Raw genomic sequence first — 10,691 nt, 5'->3', positions numbered from 1 at the left:
CACATTATCATTAAATAAAACAATAGAGAAGCAAGTAATGTCCTGTTTACAAAACTGCAAACCTTGTTTATTCATTCAATTTTTATTTAAATCCAGAAGACAATTAATTCAACTTGTTTGTATGTATATACGATCAGTTAATTAACAACCTAAGTCCTCTCAAGGCACTTCACATGGTAAGGTGAACAATTTACAAATTTACAATCCACCTCTGTTATAATTGGTGGATGTAGACGTCCACGTGCTTGCTTTGTGTGTGTGTGTATATGTTAAGGACTAGCTTTGTGTTTAGCTATTGTCTGGACTGTGCAGCTTGTGCAAGTTCAAACAAGGGTAGGTAGGTGTGATAAGCTTTGGCTTTGGCCTGCAGCTTTTCAGAGGTCAGGATTCTGTTTCATTGCTTGTTTAAGCCCTTGCGTGCCTTATATGTCTTCAGTTGTGCTTTATTTTTTTTTTTCTTTTTAAAATTATTTTTGTGTTTCTTCGTCTGTTTTGAATTCATAGATCGAAATCAAATAAATTAATTACTGATGAAATTAAAGCTCGTACTTCCTGTTGACAGAAGTTTCCATGTCGAGCAAACAACACCCCCATGTGGCTTATGTACAAAATCAATCATATTTTCATATTTGGAGATTAAGTCCACCAGCAACTCAGTGCTGATAGACTGTATATGAGTTATGTCAACATATGAACACAAAATCGGCCCTCCCGTGCAGCTGTGCTCTGAAATAACCTGACGACAACTAACTTAGAATATCAGTGGAAGACAGCAACTTTCTCAAAGAAAAGTCGCAAACATAGACAGTGTCGCATCAGAATTTCAGTACTCAAACATTTTAAGGCGCAGACATATGAAATCTAAAGAAAAAGTCCTGCTGTTTGTTGCTTACAATGAGTTACTGTTTCTGCGGGCTCTCAAGAGCACGATTAACAAATAAAAATAAAACAAGTTTAAGGAAAAAATCAACCACTACTACTACGAAGGGTGGATTTGCACAATCTGTGGAATAAGGCCTGTAAAAACACAACAAGTTAGCATAATGAACGGCAATAAAGGTGCCAGCGCGTTCCCTCAGGAAAGTACTTGGATTTGTAGCATTACAACTGCAAGTTTTGTCAGTAACTCTAGGATTCTGGCTGCTGAAATTGCCAGAAACATCAGCTCGTGAATCTAATTGGAAATAAACAAAACTATTCTGAGCTTAAAGTCTGAAATATGACAAGTAAACAAAGCATGTACACTGGAAATATTACAAGTGTAGCATGCTTTAGTTGACATACTCTTTAGACTGTAACTGTTTGATGTGGACTATTTGAGGATGCTGCAAGCAACACAACATACATGAAGCAGTTCATTCAGTAATTTCATCTTTAAAAATTGATCTGCTGCTTGATTGAGTTTAGTTTTTCAGTTGCAATCATACGTTGCAGGTAGTGGTGTGAAGTATAGTTACTCAAGTTATGTGCGTACATACTGTGTTCAGATGTTGTCATTTCTTTCTCACACCTCATGCACATTGTGTTTTACTCACACGCATATGCTCCCATGCAACCTACACATGTAATTTTGTTCTATGTTATGTTTATGTGTCTATTTGTGGGTGTAATTTACATGTGTATTTGTTCCTGCTGGCGTCTCTTGGCCAGGTCATGTTTGCAAATGAGAACTGGTTGTCAGACATTTTTACCTGGTAAAATAAAGGTCAAATAAATAGAAATTTGCATTTTATTCACATTAATGCAGCCCTAAACTCAAACATTTCAAATGGACATGTTGTACCTTTAACTCCACTGTATGTATTTCATAATTAGTTACATTTACTTTGCAGATAATACAATAAAAAGTTTCACAGGCAAAACTTATGATACTGTTATGAAACATGTTGCACTGTTACAGATAAGACTTCTCCACACTATATCAAATGAGAACACATCAGTACAGAAAAGGTTTATATTGCAGTTATGATTAAAGAATAACTTTTAGTATTTAACTATGTTGCTGGCATTTACTTACGTAAAGTCATAGCTGTGGGACTTTTGCTTGTAATTCATTATAATTACAGCCATGAGACCTTCTTTTCATCTTTGTTTGACATCTGAGATAAGAAGAAAAGGCACAAGGAAATATTAATGAAAACTGGGATCTCTTTAATGTATGTACAATAAGAAAAGAGAGCATGTGGCAAATTGTGCAATTCATGCGATGAAATTAAAGACACAGTAGGACAGAAAAAGCAGCAAAAAATTACATTTAAAGTGCTTAGTCTATATTTTATATGTGGTTGTATCAATAAAATACTGAATACAGCCATCGAAACATTTAAACTGGAATGTTGTTTTTTATAGTTTGCCTTGAACGTTAATGTAAAATTTTGAGTGGTATCTGCCTTTTATATTATGTCTCCTGCTTACCACTTACTGGATTCAGACTAAACTGGGCCATGAGACAGATCTTAAGTGCAGCGTGGCATCCTGACATTTTCCAAAGGAAAAAAACAAGCTGCCCCAAGAGGAACACTGTAAACTCAAGTGAAAACTTAACTTGCTTACAGCTACTTACATGCTCTCCAGCAGTGCTAAGCAAATGCCAAATACATAACAAGTGTCTTTTAATGAGAGTCATGGACACATCTGATAATTTAGCTGCTTCTCCTGAATACAAAAGATTTGGTGCATAAAGATAACATCATCCGCAGAAAACACTGTGAGCTGTCTTTGCAGGGACTATTTCTAACAAAGTAATTTTAATTTAAATAAAGCCTGTGGATTATCCAGGGTTGCGTTCTCTCTGGAAAAAGATGTTGATTATTTTTTTTAATTAGATTTTTCAGTGCTGTGAGCAGCATAAATGAAATTTCATTCATAACTGTGATGGAGGCAGATATGTCAGAGATGGATATCTCAGGTTCTGAGTAAATAAAACAAAATAAAACCCCAAACTATGGGGAATTTTGCGTAAATCTACCCTTCCATTGTTGGACATATTTCAGTTAAACAATACATATTGTAAATAATTAAGTGCAGGGACTTTTGTTTCTGATTTATGAGAATCATGGAATTACAAGCTTTAATATTTAACTAAATGTTTTTTGTTTGTTTGTTTTTTTAAACTATATTTATGTGCATTTTTACCTTGATTTAACAGTTTATAGTGACAGAAGGAGAGATGGATCTGACATGCAAAATAAAACAAAATTTCAACCTTGATGATTTTAGTGGAGCAATATGCATGTAAAATCCATACACATCCAATTTTCATATTTTAAAAAAGCCATGAGAATGATCACAAGACCAGACCATAAAGAACCAACTAATGTCTTGCTTACAAAACTACAGACATTATTCATTCCTTTAACCTTTATTTAAGCTCAGAAGACTGTTAAATTTCTAGTTTTATTTATATTGTGCCAATTCACAGCATAAGTCATCTTGCGGCACTTCATTTAGTAAGGTAAGGAGTTGATGACAATATGGATAGAAATCCAACAAATCCAAATATTCGCTTTGGGCAAGCTCAGTGGGAAGCAAAAAAAACTCCCCCTTAACAAGAAAAAACCTCCAGCAGATCCAGGATCAAGAAGGACGATCATCTTCCTCAACCTGTTGGGGTGACGGTAAAGGGGAGCGAGAAGGATAGCAGATAAGCAACACATAAGAGAACAAAAAACAAAATGAACATGGAGGTATAGAGGCCTCATTCATATACCTAAAATTTAGTTCATAACAAGATTGGACAAACAGGGTATGAAGTGTATAAAAATTGCTGTCATGCAGTATTCTCTGTTAAAAAAAGATGACAATTATGATTTGTTTGAACTCAGAAGACAGTCAATTCAATTCAGTTCAATTTTACTAATGTAAAGCGCCCAATTAACAACATATGCCATCTTCAGGCACGTCACATGGTAAAGTTAAAACGGACAATATTAAATTCCAGACACAATTCCATATACAGTACATATATTGATGGACAACAAAAAGAGGTCAGCGGATTGTAGCCAGAAGCTTGGTTGATGGAACTGCAGCCAGGCTCTAAATGGGACCTGCAGCTTCACACTATAGCAGTGGATAATGACACAAGAAAGCATTAATGAAACAAAATGACAGGGGTGAGGAAAGCAACAGGAGTTTCACTAAAGACCATCCATTCCAGAAAGGGCCCCTTTAGATGAGCACGACTCATTTGATCTAATCGCCACTGTTTAAAGTCTTTACAAAGCGGTTCATCAGCAAACACACTGTGACCTGTGGGTGTATCACTGAAGAGCCATTGACCACTGTTTGTCATTTGTTGTGTGTGTTGGATATTGCACACACACACACACACACACGCACACACACACACACACAGAAAAAGAGAGAGGAAAGAGAGTCATGTTTCAGTCACTCCAGAGGACATGACATTGACCTACATTCATTTCTTGGAGTCTTACCCCAAACCTAACCATAAACACCACTTATCACCACAGTGTGACTGCATAAACAGATTTATGTCCCCACAACATGAGTAATACAAGTTCACAGACAGACAGGGAGAGAGAGAGACAAGGAGAGACACACAGTCAGAGTGTGTGTTCACTGTACTGTCCAGGGCTGACGTCATTTGGAAAGCCACAGGACCCTAATAACCACTAAGGGGCGCTGTAGTTCACACTTTTTTCCCCCTCACATCTTTGAACCGCACTGTTACTGGGATGCCACAACTTGGTGTTTGTTTAGTCATCGAGGCAATTAAAGCCAATTTCAACCAATTTAATTAGATTGATTTGAATAATTGCTTTGAAAGGCATTGTACATCCCTTCATCACCGCAAATCCAGGATTAGGAGCATTCACATGATTTACATACTTTAACTCGCGTCTAATTTAGTAGACCTCAGGAAGCAGTGATCAAAGATAAGTCTAAACACATACCCTTTCATCATTTTGTTTTTTATGTTGCAGGTTATTGTGTGTGTGTGTGTGTGTGTGTGTGTGTGTTCTTTGTATGTTTTTTTTCTTTTCTTTTCTAATCGAGCAAGATTAATTTACAACCACGAACAATGAATTCATGTTAAGTGTGTGGGGGTCCGGGAAGGTCAGTTAGGAGCAGAGTGGGAGCACTGTTGCACAGCAGATGCATAATAATGTGAAGGTCAACAAGATACTCATCATGCTCAGTAAAATGTAGCACCTAAAGGGGCCCCAGCAATCCATTATTAGTTGCATGTATACAACGGTGAACAGTGATCAAACCAAGTGTAAATCTACCCAAGGCTAACAGAGCAAGAGGTGAAGGAGAAACAGAGAGCGAAAGGGATAAATATAGGAGGGTGGAGCTGCAGATTAATTGCTGACAAAAAGGACGCATGACCTAGACAAATGAGGAAGTGCAAGGTCTGGTGAGTTGGGGAGGAGGCTGCTCAACCCAATTGCGGGTCTGTAGGCCAACGACGCTCACCCCCCCATCCAGCTTTCCTCCTTCAGACACATGATTCTGCACACTGCTAAGTGAAGGGAGACTACAACCCCCCCACTAAGAGCTGCTGATAGGATGATAATGGAGCATTCCTTGGAGCTGTTTCTCATTCATGGTAGCTGTGACAAGGGAGGAACATGCTTTTTTCCACTGGGGGCAGCTCGCTCTTTCAGCTAAGATCCTAGGCATGTAACCTGAGATTTGCACACAATGCCCTCCTCTTGCTTGAATCCTCTTATGTATGTGTTGTGGATGTGAGATGGATACCTACCTGTCTGTTCGAGCTGTTGTTCTTTTTTTTCCAGCTGTACGGGATGGCGTGGTGCAACTTCAAAGTTTCCCAGCGTACAAAGGAAATGCATAATTATTGCAAAGTGATAGCGGATTTCTGCCTCAGGTTTCCTCTGGACTGTGTTTATCAAAATCAAATCGTTAAAAAAAGAAAAAACACAGTATAACATGTCGAACAGCATCTGAGATGTTGATGTTTACACTGAGCTCATGAAATTGACTTTAACTCGACACAGAATAACTGCAAGAATGTCTGGATTTGTCCAGCACTGTGTAATCACAAAGGAATGTCCTGAGACATTTCTGCTTTTCCTCTACAAGACCCCTCTTTTCCCACGGCTCGTCCAGGTCTTGAGAATCTGTTTCCTCCCTCTCTCTCTCTCTCTCTCTCTCCCTTCCTCCCTCTCTCTCTGGCTCTCCTCTCTCTGTCTGTTTGTGGAGACACATGAATGCCACAAAGGCCAGTTTAAAGGAGCACTACAATACAAGCTCAGTGTCTTCAAGAGCACAAAGAGCAAGAGTCTGTGCCTTCTGAGAAACCTCTAGGAGAGAACATGCAGGATAAGGTTTTCACTTATTTCCAGTGCAAATCAAAAAGCGAATTCTCAAGTGAACTTACTAAACATTGTAACCTGTTGTCCCGGGAGAATTTCCTATTTTTCCTATTTCTTCGAAACCTTCTCACCAAGATTTTTTTTAATGTTCAGAAATTATGAAATACAACCAATTACAGGCTAAATATGGCCAAATATTGTGTGTGGTATAGAGTTCTGCTATGAGCTTACAGTGCAGTATCTCTGTTGGTGATGAGCTCATGGCAACCTGAGAACAGACAGACAATCCTATTTATGTTTTCATAATTAGAAAGTCTTTGTGCATTTGGTGATGTTTTGTGTTAGGCTGCATTTAAAGCGCCTGCTCTAAACACAAGACTGGAGACATACATCCGAACAGATCAGTAACAATGAGGAAAAAGCAAGGCCACATGTGTTAACACTTTAGGTCACATGTTTGAGGGGCACCATCTGAAATGCTTGTGAGCTATTTGCAGACGCTCTTCTCTCGCCATAGATTCACTCTGTTCCAGTGAGCAAGTGTAGATAGTGTAGGTGTTGTATTTAAATCCGTGTGTGTTAAAATCACATAAATGCGTAAAGAGTAAAAAATATATATATATATAAAAATCATTCATTGAAGAGAGGAAGCCCATTTTTCAATCAGTGACTCTTAGCAAAGCAATGTTTCACCCCACGCAAACGCTAAAAGGCTCCTCCAAGGATTCAAAGAACATTTGTTGGTCTTAATGTTCCCCAGACACAAAGTGACATCTGCCTCCCTCCCTGCATGCCTGCTGCTCTTTGTTCAGAAGAGCACTGAGGGGAGAGCACATTGAAGGCAAAGATGATGTCACCATTGTGATCATTACTGTGCTGTGTGGTGCCCTATTTTTGACCAGGCGTCACTGAGGGCAGGCCAGAATGTCTGCCTGCACACTGCCAGGAGGAACAGTGGCCTGCCAGTGTTAATTAACACGGGGCTTGTTTTCATCCGTCCTAAAACCGTCTTAAGACCACCCCCACAGGCCCACCTAGGTCTGAGTGCAGATGCTTGTCAGCAAATACATAATTTGTGTAAGGTTTGTGAACATCTTCTCAACCACGTGGTCCATTGTTTTTTGGGTTTTGTTTTTTTTTTTTAAGTTAGTTTCATTTCCCTGACTAGACATTATAATAAATTATTCATCCAATATTTCTCAAACATCCTTTTTATCATGGTCAGACATGAACCTACATCTGCACCATTCATGCATGCATTTCTGGCTTTATTTACCTTCGCTAACTTCAAACCTTAATTCTTTATTTATTGTTGTTCAGTAACCAAACACTAGTCCCACCTACATGTCTGTTGAATCATTTATTTCACCAGCCAAAGAAATTAAGAGAGACTGTTAATTATTAAAATAATACACATTCACATTAATAGAAATCGCATAAATAAACACAAATTGCTTCAGTTAATAACCGCATATTTCGTTAGAAATCAGCTAATTCTAATAGTTAAATTGACACGCAAAGAGCTTGTGAATTATGTTGTAAAGTAAGTTATTATTACTAACCAAACCTGACTTTCATTTTCAAGCGATGATGTTCTCTCTGACTCTACCATATTTTTATGGTTCATTGACCAGCTTTTATTCATTGTGAAACTTTCATACATGCAGGTGTGACAGACTAACTGACAGATGTTGACGTCAGTATTCCAGACTTTGTCATTTGGGAACCTTGAATGCAATGCAGTTGTATCAAAGTTTTTAGAAAGTATATCGAAGCACTGTTGTAGTTGTTGCAGTGCCTGTATTTTATAAAGAAATCGGATTTCCCATGAGGATCTGAGAGGTTACCAGTTAAAAGGTAAGTAAAGACACAGTTCCTGATTTTGCTATTGTAACCAATAACACCTCTAAATTCTCGAAAACTTTCTTGGTCACTGGCTGCTTTGTGAGTTTCACAGCATCAATAATGAGCTCTGGGAAAGTTGAGGATTTGAGTAGGCTGTAGGGCATCGTGAAGAGGTGTATTTTTAAACACAACGTCTTAGAATCTTGGATGAAGTCCTCTAAAACAGTGAGCAATCAGGCTTGGAGGCAAATGTCAGTACGTGATGCAGATAAACCGAGCTTTTATTACTTTGAGGCATTAATGATTTTCTTACAGAGGCAATGTGAGAAATTTAAAATCACTCTGGTATGAAATGTCCATAAAATATGTGAAGAATTTAAAAAGGGTCAGTTCTATCTGTTGTACATTTTAAAAAAAACACACACACACACACACAAACGTACAGGTTTCTGTGAATGTATTAAAAAGATACAAACTTAAGGTATCCTATTATATTTCATTAGACATTACAATAATTCTCATTTCAATGATTTCCTACAAGCTTTCTTACTTATATTTTCAAATTTTACAAAGAACTGTTTGTGCTCATTACACAAGAATGACCAAAAAGGACTTAATATATATAAGCACATGTGATGTGTATCTCGTGGGGAAAAATCACCTTATTGGTGGACTTTTAATGTAAAACATTGAAAATTTTAGCGGAAATGTCAAAAAATTCAACACTCAGTGCTGTACAATGAGGTTTCATATATATAGAAAGTCTTACTTTCTGTATTTGCTGATTAAATGCAGCACTGATGCTGAACACCAATATATTGGTAAAAATTAAGCTGGGGGGGGCTTTTTTCATATATTTTATACTAGCTCTTAGGGTTTATACTGAGTTTAAACACACGTCCAGAATGAATATGAAAGCTTGTTCAATAGATGGATTTTTGATGGCCTTGACACACACTACCTGAAAATAGCTTATATGGTATGCGTGGGCATTTTTTCTGCATTTAAATGAGACTTTAAGGTCTATAATTAGACTATAGGTAGCGTTTTGATGCAAAGGATTTGCACCAATTTCATGTTGGATATGTTTGCTTTGTGTTTTCATTCGTACATAACAAAGGCTACACATAGCTATGGGAATTAACACAGCGGACAAACCAAAGCTGAATTCACCTTACACAAACGTATGCTCTCAAAGGCTTTTTTCACAGTATCCACATCAAAATACACACATGTATTTTGTGTTAAGTAAGACGTGCTTCACATGTGGTCATGTGTGGGTGTTAAAAACACTTCAGGCAGCTCATACAATTATTTCGGCATGAAAAATATGTCAGATGAGATGAGGAATGATTTTGCTTTGTTGAATATCATCCTGTAGCTACAGTACGGATGTATGTGACAACAATGGTATTTTTTTATATCGAAGCAGTGCATTATCTTGATGTGTTTGGAGGCATTTAAAGAAAACGAAACACTTTCATATATTGTTCTCTTACTATGCTTGAATCAAACTCATCCTGCTGTAATAACCTTAATCCCTCCACACAAATGCTCACTGCACTTTTTTTTCATGTGACTCTTTTCAGTCTTATCAAATTAAATGTAAGAATAAGACAAACAAAGCTCTGAAATGTTTCTCTTTTATGAAAACTGGAATTTCTTTAGCGAACAAGGAACTGGTAAATTTCACAATTTAAGAAAAAAAAAGAACAAACTTCCTAGACAGTTGGCTGTTTCAACATACTTTTGCAATTGTAGACTCAGCTAGTGGACACACGACACACTCTAAACTGTTATTTATATCATGATGACTACAGGACTTCCTTTTAAAAAAAATAAAAACGAAAATCTCCAGAATTATTCACCAACTGTTTCTTGTTGTACGCATAATTTGGGCCAACGTGTCATTCAGTTAAAGTGCTAAATTCTCCCTCACATGAGATAGGCTTGTCCCACAATAAATACTGATCATGTAGCACAAAGCATAGTTTCCAATTAGTTACGAGTTCCACTTTTCACTACAGAGTAAATAACTGTATTGTTTTTACTTGCTTTGATCTAAATTCTCAGGAAACTCTGCCAAATCAAACTTGTCAAAGTCACTGCTTGAAAAGAAAAAAAAAAAAAACAAAGCCTTCTGCCTGCAGAAACTCAACATTGTTAAATCTATGATGACTGAGTTTTGCCAACAATGATGTCTCTCGATATGAGCCGAGAGCCTCCAGCGGATTAGCATTTGAGTGGAATTTCATGAAAGGTAGCTTTACCTTTGCATTACAAATCACTTGTGGGTGACTTCCATGGAATTACAATAATTTTTTGACCATACATTATTCAAGGAATGTTTGTGTATTTATAATAGGCGGTGTAAACTTTGTCGCAAGTAAATTAAACATAAAACAAACTGTGTTACAAATGCACTAAAGTAATAACTACTATCGCGCTTTCTATGTGGGTCAGAGAACAGAGAGGAAAATAGTGAATTCTCAGCTATGATAATAGAACACCAAGTACGCCAGTCACTTATCCATCAACGTA

This window comes from Stegastes partitus, unplaced genomic scaffold, assembly GCF_000690725.1.
Source record: "Stegastes partitus isolate 25-593 unplaced genomic scaffold, Stegastes_partitus-1.0.2 Scaffold374, whole genome shotgun sequence".
Taxonomy (NCBI): domain Eukaryota; kingdom Metazoa; phylum Chordata; class Actinopteri; family Pomacentridae; genus Stegastes; species Stegastes partitus.
The sequence above is the reverse complement of the archived record's forward strand: the minus strand, read 5'-3'. Positions refer to the sequence as shown.